Here is a 12859-nt window from a genome sequence, read left to right on the forward strand (position 1 = left end):
TATCAGACAGTAGCCTCCGAAGCACCGAGACTGCAAGTTTGGCTAATTAACGGCAGGGCGGCTTCAGTGAGCGAAGTTAGCGACGCGGTTCGGTAGGCAGCACGGCAGAACACGTATGCTTAGGGACACTTTCGCGTTCGCGCTATTTGCTTATTACTCCCTCCCTGGTGAGGCAACGCGTCGTTTCACTGCAGCTCCCTTTGTTCCCTTTATCTCCCTTTATTTTTACGGCTTGATCGACTCGCGCTTCGCTTCTCCCGCTCAAGATATCGCGCGGGCGGTATTTGCTCTGTCCGCCGGCTGCGAATTAGTCTGGACTTGTCTCTATCGGGAGACGGCGACCGAACGGCGTTCCGTTTCATCGCCTACGACCGCCTCTGGGCTGTTTGAACAGTGCCGCGGCAGTGATGGTCGCACAGACCTAGGAGACGATTCGGTCTTGTTGATCTTCCGCTGTTCGCTGGCGACTCGGTTTATACACGCCGCTGCGGCAGCCGCGAGTCTTGTCGCGTCGAATGAGCTCTTTAGGATCTGCAGTGTACGAGGTCGCGGCGGATCATGTGAGAGCTAGACACGAACAAGGCCTTAAGGCACGGCTCGGTGCGAACATTGCAATAAACGGGACTATATTTATTAATTTCTCGTCAGGTGCGTGGTGGTAGTCACATGTGACGTTTGCACGCACACGATTCAGCATATTCGGCATGATTCAGCGTGTTGGATGCGTATGCGTATGTACCGTATATCCATAAAGCTGAACTGCTACTCAGAGCTTACGTTTCTAGGGATAGACGGACCGACGGTCAGACGGATATTATTGCCATCCTCTTCTAAAGACGCTTTCTTCTTTTTTTTTTATCCTTGCTCTTGCACTTACTATTGACCCATAAGATATGTGCTTCGTGTTAACAGACCACCGAAGCTGATATTAATTTATCACCCTTAAATTTATTCTTTGGTTTCCTTACTATTGCGCCACCAATATTTCAACTGTATTTTAATCTGTTCTCCACAGCATATTCGTTATACCTTTCCGGTAACAGTTACAGCGCCACTTGTCGGCACATACTATGCGCCCTTCTGTTCTTCGTTCTGCAATCCCAAGTATGCGATTAATGTTCGAGGCAGAATGAAAAAGGAATCATGTCGACTTTTCACTGTTAAAGTTCGTATTGCCAGACGTTGTACAAGATATGGTAAGTGAATACGTGACTGCTATTTTCCTGTATATCTTAATAAATTATCCCAAAGTGCCTCGAGCGCTCAAACTAAATACAAGTTAAAAAAGGCACTCAGGCAAGTTGACAATTAGTCGCCTTAGGGAATAACTCGTTTTTTCAGTGTTTTACTTTAGTTCGAGATATTTCTTTGTCTTTTTTTTTTCTTTCCCCTCTATTGGCTATTCAAATGTGAAAAGTATGTCAATTGCGATAACTGTTGGTTCTGCTGCCTGCCAGGTACAGCCGCTCAAGCCCTATGTAGTTGTACATTGCTTTCTTTTGCAACTTTGTTGAATAAATTTATTATTATTATTATTATTATTATTATTATTATTATTATTATTATTATTATTATTATTATTATTATTATTATTATTATTATTAATTTTTGCTGCGTCATGCTAGAGCGTGCTAAACACACCAGACGCTATAGCAGTAATGTGTTCAGCCTTGAGCGTAAATGCGCGAGGCACGTACAAGGAGCGCGCCGACAGTACGCCAAGGCATCGTTGTTCATCTCTGACCATCGTGGCGACGTTGTTACAGGCTCTGTGAAGAACATGCCGCGGTGATGCGCAGAGGCAAATTCATACCACGAAAGGCATCGCCTGTATTGACGAAAGACAAAAAACAAAGGAAGCCAGCGGGAAAGGCCTGTTAGGGGCCCGATGCCTTAATTGGTCCAGTGCTTACTGGCCGGCTGGCTGTGATGCGCGCCTAACTCTCCTCGTCGTAACACATAATGGAGCGAGCGAGGCAGTCCTTGATCGATGATCCGCCGGCAGCGCTCGTGAGTGTATTCCTGTTGCTTCCTGGCCAGTGATTCAGAAAGCATGTGTATAAAAACTACTACAGGTTGCAAATCTTGCACTAAAAGTAACTTTTTTTTTTTCTTACCTCTCGGTCTGTGCCCATCGGGTGCACCTCCTGCTCATAATTTTCGGTCTCTCGTCTCATCGTTCAACGTTTTAGCGTTTCTAAAACTTGGTTTTCCATAGACACGTATTGTTCAGCTTAGGCAGCAACATGCCGTCGTTCACGAAGCGAGCCCGTTTCGCAGACTCAGGGTCGCAATTATGCCTCGCTTTTATTACTTTTTTACGTCGAAATGGCTCTGCTTCGCATTTTTGTGCCGCGGTATATATCCGATACATTGTGCAACTCACCCAACGAGGGCTGATTGTAAAACGCGACACAGCACAGAAACAATGTTCCGGTTATACACCAGAGGCTTGTGTTTTCCATTTTCTTCGGATACGTTTTTCAGCCCCGTTGTTTTTCTGCCCTTTCGCGAGCGTTATATCGCAGGTTCAGTTTTCGAACGCGGTGGGAACATTGGGATTCGGCTGGGATGCTCTCATCGTAGTGCAGGTTAAACGACTTCTAGTGAACCAAGTTCATTCGTTCCTTGCTTTTGTTCTGGACTCCGTGTTCACGTCTTTCTGTTGTAAGCACGTCCTTCGGCGGGTGTCATTAGCGTCGAGAACCGTTCGTTCTGACGAACCGGTTCAGTAAGCGAGCTCGAGAGCTCATTGCGAATACGGTCGCACGCCTCGTCCACGGAAAGCAGCAGCTTCGAGGACTCGATCCACCGTTTGTTTCATTTAAATTAATGCAAATGGGATCATTCCATCGGTCATGCCAAGCTCGTAGTACGCGGGTTCCTGCCAGATCGCGGAAGTCTACCAGCATTCGGTTCGGTCGCTCCTTTGAAAGGAGACCGCTCTGGAACGCCAGCTGCTGATGCCGTCGGTCCGTCGCACAATATTTCAGGTATCCACCCTCAGCAAAATAGTTACGATGCACTTGACGACAGATTTCCTTCAGCTCTCAGAAACACGCGCCCAACCATCCGCCGATGAACAGTGGTAGAACAAGGAACATCGCCGGGGCCAACGTTTCTTGTTCTGCCAGTGTTCATCACTTCGAGCATCCATCTTCCTGTGAACCTCTTTCTTGGTTTAGATTCCCACCGTCCACCGCCATTCTACTGCCACACTATGTATGCTGGCGCGTTGCACGCACTCTCCGCTTTATACTGTCTGTACACTCGTTAAATCTCGTCACGCCTTGCTAAAGCTGCGTCTTCGTGCCACCCACATAACCACCCGCTCCCCTCTTATTCACCAGTGAGACGGGAAAGGAGACATGTAATCGCGCGCCGTGCCATGTCCTGGTCGTCAGATCTATGATGAATGAGTGTCGTTTCCGCTCCGTACGGGCCAGAGCACGTAATCTCCCCGAGCGTGCCTCGCTTCGTATATCGCCATCGTGATGTAGGCCTACAAAGCCCCACGGAGCAGCAGCACTTTTCTTCTGTTGGCGACGATGTAGTACTAAGGAAGACTGGGACGTCAGGCTCCTGCCGCGTCATGAATGGGCGACGTCTCCGTTGTCCAGCGTAGTCGCTGTCGTTTGTTTGTTGTTGTCTTCCTAGTAGGCCCATTCGTCTCGCCGTTCGGTGTGTTCGAGCATGCCCGCGTTTAACGATGGCCATCAGACGGCATTGTTGGGATACTCTTTCAATGTAGTGCACGCTGAACGTTGTCGGCGAACGCCTACGCTACTGTGTGCCTGATGGCCGCGGTGTTGCTCTTCGCTTCGGTGGAATGGTAGAAGCGTGCTTTTGTATATATAAATTCTATCCAACGTCGCTGCATATACGTCAAATTCGCAGTTATTAGTACGCCCTCTAGGCTTACAAGTAACATTTTGGCGATGTTCGAAGTATTTTTCGGGTAATTTCTTCTGCATTATGAAAGAATGGGGGGGGGGGGGGGGGGGGGGGGAGGGGAACATGCATAGACGCAGGTTTAGGGAAGAAGACACAATGCGATGTGTGCATTGCGCATTCGTCCTTTTCTGGGTTTGTCTTTCTTCGCGGGGATCTTCAAAATATGATAGACATGTGCCATCGAGAAAACGAAATCACTCAGCCTTAACCCTACGAAACCCAAACACCATTGCACGTGAAGGAAAATTAGAACAACCTTATCACTTTTATTTCTGGTTATGGAGAGTGCATTCGTGTATAGAAAAAAAAATGAAGTGCTTAGTTCTAAGTTAGTATAGTAAATAAATATTCAGCAACTGGTTCGCTGAGGTATCCACAACTGAAATTCCGCTTCCGCGTGTGAGAAACACTACTACATGATTGGGTCAAGTTTCCCGCGTCGAAATTAGCATTTTTGGGTACTGAACTCAATGTAACAAAAATGATACAATGGGCTTTGTGGGATTAAGTTGCTATAAAACCCTAACATGTACCACAAAGCTACGGCACAAGCTTAAATGGAAACCTTTTGCGCCGTTTGCAACGCCTCGCGTTTCAGCGCCGTTGAAATTGAAGTTTGTCTGAAGCCAACAACGTTGCCCTGCGTGCAAATTAAGCAAACGCTTCTGCGTAACAGCGTTCTAGGGAAGCGTGTAAGTTTGGCAACAATGTTCGCAGCATGCTGAAGATGTATTATTTTAAGAAATGATACGGAATGTATAGTATGCGCTAGGATGAGGCAACCAATATAAATGTATGCAGGCCTACCGCTTCCCTCGAGCGTTCGATTCTGCCAAACTGCCAGGCTTGGCTCGCCTGCCACGTTCCCGTGGGGCGACGCGCCCAGGGATGCAGCGTGAAATATAGATATACTGAAAGCAACTTTCGGTCTGAGACCTCCTTCGAGATGTCTATCAGGCAGCACAAAAACTGAATGGCATGAAGAGAAATAAAAATTAACCGCATGCGCAAGCCACGCGCGTTCGTCAAAAACTCGCGCTCGACGTCAAATCCAGCCCTCCTCGGTCTTAATTCTGAGCGGCTGAAGCCCTTTTCTTTGCTTCGCAACGAAGTGTCATCAATATTTATGCCATGGTTGGCGACGTACTCGCTTGGCACGGCTCCCAAGAGACTCACTGTTGGACCAGCCGGGAGAAGGCGATGATAAAAGTGTTTTACACTACGCTTTCGTAAACACTGCGCGTCGCAGGGTGGGACAGACGCGGACCTTTATCGAAATTACGCCCATAGAGCTGCAACGTCGTTTACATGCAACGGCGCGCTAAGGCGTACGCGAGTGACTGTAGCGTCGTCGAGTGTACGAGAAGACATGCAGGACAAACCAACAGAGTGTCGAAACAATTCAAAAGCCCGAGTCGCCGTAGCAGGCGTGTGTATACGCGATCGCGAACTTAACTCAATGAAAGTGAGGCCGAAAGCACGGGACCACTGAGTGCAAATTCTGAAGGTTAGCTTGCCAAAGCTATACACACATGGGCTGTAACCGGTGCTTTTAGCGAAACCGTTCTGTGCAGCGCAGCCGGCACACGGGTAAAGAGTAAAAACGGGATACACAAACATGAGGTGATAATTGCACAATTGCAAATTGCGCTGCGTCGACTGCATTTTCGTGGTGATATATCGACAAGCCCATACCACAACCTTGTTCACGGTGGCGGGCTCCTGATTAATTATGACCAATTCTTCGATGGGCACTTACGTGTAATTACTCGAGCATTCTTGCATTTCGCTTCCATCTGAATGAAGCGGTATCAAACTGACGACCTCCGTGCTCAGCACCAGAAACCTAAATACTTCGGCGGGTGTACAAATTTAGCGCGAGCGATACAAATGGCATAGGACGGCTGCACAACTATACGGTGCGTTTCCCACTTTCTTCGCATTGGCCTTCACCTCACTGCTTCCGGTATTCGCATATTTCGCAAACAGAAAGAAAGAGAAAGAGGGGAAGGGTAGAAGGCTTGGTTAGAAAAGGGAGCCCGTCCGCTTGTAATACACTCACCCCATGACTCACCGACATGCGAAACCCCAGTACAAGTAACGCAGAATGCAGAATTGCGTAATGGCATAGCATCCAAGTCGTGCTCGCAATTGCATTCTTCGTTCGTTTGTTTCAAATCCGCGTCACTTTCCTTTCCTTTCATTTTTCTTTCGTTTTTTTTTTCCTTTAGTGTCTGCACATCTCTCGAGCCCCCACGACACCGGATGGGGTAACGCGAATGCCTGCCGAAATCTTCCAAGCCAAACCGCAATTGTCGTATACAAACATATAGAAACGGCACAGCGTCAGCTTCTCTTTCTCTTGAGTGGCCGAAACCCCTTGAACCCTCGTTTTTCATCTCTCTCGCTCTCTCTTTCGTTGATTTCGGTGACCCGAAATCGTGGGCCATCCCACGGCAAGTTTTCGCATAACGACCATGCCACCGCCCCTCGGGTCTGACGATAAAGAAAGAAAAATGCTTGGCTGCTCCCTTTCTGCTTTTTTCTTTTTCGCGCTCCGCCAAATGCATTCTGGCGCTCCGATTCGCTAAATCTGTGCACTGTGTTCGAAGCCACAGGTGGTGTGTGCACCAACCGAGGGCCGAGTTTTCACGAAGCAGTTCTCCCCCTACGTACATTTTCCTATAATATGTTCGCGCACCTTGGCTATCGCGCTGTCACCTATTGCGCGGGTAATCGCGCAAAATCGAGCTCCATTGCAAGAACTTATTTATCCAAAGTATAAGATTTTATACACCGCTATAAATAAAGACCACGTTGTACTTAGGTCCACGATTCATGCCAGGTACCCGCCGCGGTGACTTAGTGATCATCTGCTGCTTGGCACGAGGTCGTAGGTTCAAATCCCGTCTGCGGCGGTTCCATTTCGAAGGAGGCGAAAGGCAAAAGCGCTCGTGTACCATGCTTTTGACGCACGCAGAGGAACATTAGGTGGTCGAAAGTTTATCCGGAGTCCACCACTACGGCGTGCCTCATGGCACACTGTACTGTTTCGGGACGTCATAGCCCACAATTTAATTTAATCAATGCCAAGAGTGTCCAGTTTCCAATGGTGGCCTGTCCGGACCCAGAGATTCTTAGCACCCTCTGCCGCGTCGCAGGTCTGACCGCCGCCTTGGTCTGGTGCTCATGTTTATGTCAGGTGCCTATATTTATGTCCACTGCGATCTCCAATTACCCCTGTCTTGCGCTAGTTGATTCCAACTTGCGCCATCACTACTTACGTATAGCCAACCCGAACAATCTTCTCGTCATTTAGATTGCAACATTGCGTTGGATATTCGTGTGTCTTTCTTACTATTAATATTAATTATGATGCAATTTTTTCATCTACACTCACCAATGCTTTGAAGCTAGGACAGCAAACATTTCGTCATTTTGATCCAATGGCACATTTTGCGACTTCGATTAAGATGCTTAGCTACCAGGCTGAGTCAACCTAGGGCGGCGACGGTGGGCGACGCCGCTATGAAAATACGACGCACATGCGTTCTACGTGCTTGCTGGTTTATTTGGTCACGCCAGCTTATATAACGCTGCGTTTTCTTTTTTTTTTTCGAAAATGCCACGTCAGAAAGAACGAGAGAGAGGAGGGAAGGCACACAAAATATCGGCGCCACCGCAGTCGCAAGGTTGAAGCATAGCGCTGATATGCTAACAGCAAGATGCCTTCTTTTTCTTTCTTTCTTTTTTTTTCTTCACCTTTGTAGTACCTTTACTTTCGTCCACTCTCTCTCTCTCTCTTTCCACAAACACAGGCACACATCTTCATTTTATCTTTCTTTCTTTCGCAGGGAAACACCTTTCGCAGCGGTATTTCTTAACCTGAGGAGGGGGGGTTGGTTCAGTTCGCCTATGACTTCGGTGCTTTTCTTTTAGCTTTCACATCTCGATGCGCACCGCTCTCCCTCTCTCCACCTACCATGCGTTATTTTTTCACCCCGCGCTATGTTTTCTTTTCTTCTCCTTCGGCTCGCAAAATTGGCGAGCGCTTTTCTGCCCTTTCGAGGTAAGAAATGAATGGAGCTTGGAGACGAATCGCCCAGTTTGCGCAAGAAGGATCGTCGCGACGAATCGCTCGCGGCTGTACGGGAACACAAAAGGAAAAGTGCAGCGCGCGCTTCTGCGAAAGCATCCAGCAAGATGGGCGGCATTTCGAAATGAAGCGATGGTTCGCGGAGATTAATTCCGCACATTGGGTGGTACCGGCGGCGATTTTAGGTATGTGTAGGTGAGATGAGGTAATGTGCGGTGTGAAATGGTGTAATCTATCTTCGGCGTAAGGCTGTCCAAAGGTAATTTATTATTATTATTATTATTATTATTATTATTATTATTATTATTATTATTATTATTATTATTATTATTATTATTATTATTATTATTATTATTATTATTATTATTATTATTACGTCTTACGTGACAAAACCAGGATATGAATACGAGGCACGCCGTAATAGGGAACTCCGGATTATTTTGCACTACCGGGGCTTCTTTGACGTGTACCCATACGCGGTACACGGGCGTTTTTTTTTTTTTTTTTTTTTTTTTTTTGCATTTCGCCCCCAATCGAATTGCGGTCGCCGGGGCCGGGATTTGATCCCCGGGGCTTAGCAGCCCAACGCCATAGCCACTACGCCTCCACGGTGGGTTAAAGTTAATTTTCGATGTCTGTGATGTACGGTGCGCTTAGCTTCACATTTATTCGCTGTAGTTGCCTCCTTTCCCTGATCCTTCAATTAGTTTAGCAGTTTCTGTGGTCAGGAAAATACATATAAGCATATACTTTCATTACAGTATGGGGAAATTACTGGCCGGCTGTGTCTTGTTTGTTTTGCAGTTGGGATTGTCGCCGCAGTGGTTGCTGTTAAAAGTTGTATATACCTTCTGGTTATTTGCGCATCATGGCGCAACCACTGTTCTTCATATTTTGTTAAAAAATTAATTACTATACCAAGTAATTTTTTATCCATGTAGCATTTCTTGTACATACTCCCCATGACCAAGAATAAAGGTCCCCCCCCCTTCTTTTTTTATTATTATTATTTTGGTACAACGGTTTGTATCACCAGCTGCATTTTGTTACTATGGTGTTCTTCTGCTGAGCATCAGGTCGCTAGTTCGATACCCCGCCGCGACGACCTGATACCAACGATGGCAGAGTACAGGGATGCTCGCATATATATCTTATGCGGACGTTATCTTTCAAACCCCATGTAGTCGATAATAGTTGCTCATCGCTACAGTGTAGCCTAGAGGCGTAAAACCTGATCAGTGATTGTTAAACGCAATCCGCTGACTTCTTGCTGCATTCACTCAAGAAATTCACTAGTGATATGCATATAGATTCTTCTAATTAGACCCGTAGTGACTCTTGATCGACAGTTCTGATCAGTTGCAGTACGGTTTTGTTCAAGCAACCGTTATAGATGTGACATAGCATTTCATTGCGTGCCCTTGCCCTCTTTACTGAAACTGACCAGCTATCTGTCCCCGACATTATCTGATCTCATTTGTTTGACCAACATGAATTAAGGGGGAAAAAAAGCTCTAGTCATTTGTATGGTTTGAACCAAGAAACGAATTATCTTGCAACATTACCCTACTACTTCACAAAATGTCTTTAATCTGGTCACGTTGAAGGTAGTATCGCAAAATATGAAATTTTTCTTTTGATGATGTAAATTAAACTTCTGCCGCCAGAACCTCGAGCAAGGAAATGCATACGTTTTGACATGCACCGTCCCGTACTCGTTGTTCATGAGTGTTGATTTATTTACGAAGTGCCAGAATCGCCTCTAAATGTCGTAGACGCACATCCACGCTAAACACGAACAAACTTATGAATCGTGTCGTATGTATGCACCACAACGCTGAACTGCTGTCGGTTTTTCGTAAACAATCATGAGACATGACTCTTGCACATTTTTTCCTGGTCTCGTTCGTAGTTAATACACTGAAAAGGAAAGAAGGAAACGTGTTTTAAGACGTTAAATTACTAGATTACTCCGCTTAAAAGAGGACCACAAAAAGAACACACATACATCCATGCGACAGGCACTCACTGCGGTAGACAGCGCCTGACATCCCGCCTATGTATTTGTGCAGTTCTCGTGGTCGTACGTTCTGCGTAATAATCTATAGGTATTTACCGTTAGGTACCAACTAGGCCCAGCAACATGTTCTTCTTCAAGACGGTAAGCCCGAGTTGTCAGCTGAAATGCGCGTTTAAGCTGTTGTCGACGTCGTTCCGTCTTGCTTCAAGTGGGATCAGTTGGTGTCGGCTTTTTTTTTTTTTTTTTTTTTTTTCCTTTTTCTGTCCATCAGTCGCATGCCGTTGCCTCGTTGCCAAAAGGAGCGTGCGCGGATCGCTTCCCCAGAGGGAGCGGAGCGTTGAAGAGGAAAAAAAGAAGAGTGAAGTTGACTGGGTGAAAACGGGATGGATAAAATGTGAAATGAAAAACTTCTCAGCGTCTCCTCCTTTTTTTTTTATCTCTCTCTCTTATTTCTTCTGCTCTGAACAGATACTAAGCCAGCTGGTTCTCCGCAAATAAATAAATAAATAACTGAAAGGCGATGGCGTCCCGCAGCTTCTTACCTTTCATTCTTCTTCCTTATTCTCTCCTGTGGCAACAGTGGCTGTTTCTCTGTTTGTGTGTATGTTGCGGCTCCAGCCTACTTTTACACCCTTTGCCGCTCAATTTTTATCCATTCGTCGTTGCTTCAGATGGTTGAAAGAGAGAAATAGTAAACAATTCCCAAAAGGTGCCTCGATCAGAGCGCTCAGCCGCTGGCATTCCCGCGCTTGCGGGCGCGGATCGACTTCCTTTCTTTTTTGCCTTCGCTTATTAAACCCTCTACGTTTTCTATAAGCGCCACTGCGATATTTCGCCTGCTGCGGCATATCGTACCGTGTTAATGAGTGGCGCTTAGCGCCGCCTAAGTGGTTTAAATGATTTAGTATATTTTTTTTTCTATTCGACGAGCGCGATATACATCATGAAATTCGATTTCCTCTCAAGTCGTATAGTGGCGAACAAAGCAGGCTATGCAGTGTTTCGTTACCGGCAGTCATTTGACACGACGAACACACAGACAAGTGACAACAGTATACACGATTGATTCAGCTCTCGCGAAGGCCTCCATTATTGTTTTACGCCGAGTGGACACTTAAGTCTACACGACAGCATCATGTACAGAAAGGCCATCAGTTCCAGGCCGCATAGACCGGGGTCGTGGACGCGCGTGCATGTTTACGGGAGAAGGGGCGCGCGGACGGCTACGTTATTTGCTGCTGTCCCCAGAGCCGTGCGTATATCTGCGCTCCGTCTCCCAGGGCGCCCTTAAAGAAGTGGAGCAGCGGAAAGCTCCGTCGTGCCTCGCGCGCGCCGTATGTACGCGATTCACCGAGCCGCGTCGCCTGCGTAAACGAGCGTGTGCTGTAAATGACTGCCTGGTGGGCTGTTTGCTGAAGCGTCTCTCTCTCTCTTCCCCTTCTCTGCTCCTTTGCGGTCCTTGTGTCTGCGGCGATTTTGGCCCCGCGAGTGATGTAGCGAAGCCTGGCCAACGTGTCCTAGTCGGCTTGTCGACGTAGCATGCGCTTAATTGGCTGCCCAATGGGAGAGGAGCCGAGGTTTCGGTTGTGATATAAACCAACAATTTGTTTCCTTTTTTTCTTTTTTTTTCTTACTCTCTCTCTCTCTCTCTCTCTCTCTCTCTCTCTCTCTTTCTCTCCACTGGCTAGCGGGTGGCAAGCCCAATTTCTTCGATGTTGCAATGGTTCCGAGAAAACTCCACAGCTCTGTGCTTTTCGCCTCTAATGATATCGCTTTTGTCCACAAACCGCCACGGTGCCTTAACGGCTAATTGACTCATGCTGTCTCTGCATGCTGGTCTCTGCATGCTGTGCTTCAGCTGGGCACCAATGTGCTATTATCCCAAGCCGTCATTCATGATATTACGTTAGGGGCAAGTGGATATGATGGATATGACGCAAGAAAGATACTTTTTTGACAGCGTTACTCCGTAACGTGATTGCCGGCTGCTTTCGGCATTATGTAGAAATGAGCGAGAACCGCTGGTCGACATCCTGCCACCTGTTTCCCGGGTTTAGATAGAAGAAACACTAAATAGCAAAACAGCGTGTCGTCATCAGATAGTTCCTTTTGATCGTAATCTACTTCCGCGTTTCTCGTTGTTCCTTCAGCGGCCGTTGCACAAGCTGCTTTTGGAACGTCTCCGTATTTCTATATACGTTTCGCGGACTAGCCTCACAACCCTTCTTTTTTAAATACGTTTTACGCCCAAGACAAAACTTTCACAAAGGAAATCAAATAATCATAACCATAAACGTACTTTCATGCAGCTACACAGTATGCAATAACTGTACATCTGCGGCCAGTTTCCTAAAGTTTAGGGTGTGAATGTCTGTTAGAGTTGACACCTTCACCGAAAGCGTAAGTGTCGTGTGGCAAAGCATTTTCTAATACTGGGCGAAGACCACCGGTATAAAAATGAGTAACTACATCCGGACGCCTGAAAATTTCATCTTGTGATAACGTCGCTATGCCCGCGGGCTTTTCAATAAGCCTTCATTCTTGATTTTGTCGTGAGTTAAACCACACTCAAGACGAGGAAGCTCACGTGATAAACTTTCAATTAAAACAACAAATAATTTCCCCTATGCTTTTATGCTTTCCTTGACTTCATTATCTTCATGCCGTGGCTAATAAAAAATCGGGTACATGGGTTCCCCTTCTTCTCATTCACTGGTTGGCGAGGTTCTAGACTCCGGCAGGTTTGATGCCTTCGGGTAGCATACGCGGATTTATCGGCCAGCTGCTTT

General features: G+C 46.7%; 1 protein-coding gene across 1 annotated transcript in view; it reads left to right on the plus strand.

Moving 5' to 3' along the window:
* LOC119460661 (17-beta-hydroxysteroid dehydrogenase 13) overlaps window positions 1-12859 on the plus strand; it is a 124833-nt gene that overhangs the window by 95068 nt on the left and 16906 nt on the right. The gene's annotated exons all lie outside the window — the stretch shown is intronic.

This window comes from Dermacentor silvarum, chromosome 8, assembly GCF_013339745.2.
Source record: "Dermacentor silvarum isolate Dsil-2018 chromosome 8, BIME_Dsil_1.4, whole genome shotgun sequence".
Lineage (NCBI taxonomy): Eukaryota > Metazoa > Arthropoda > Arachnida > Ixodida > Ixodidae > Dermacentor > Dermacentor silvarum.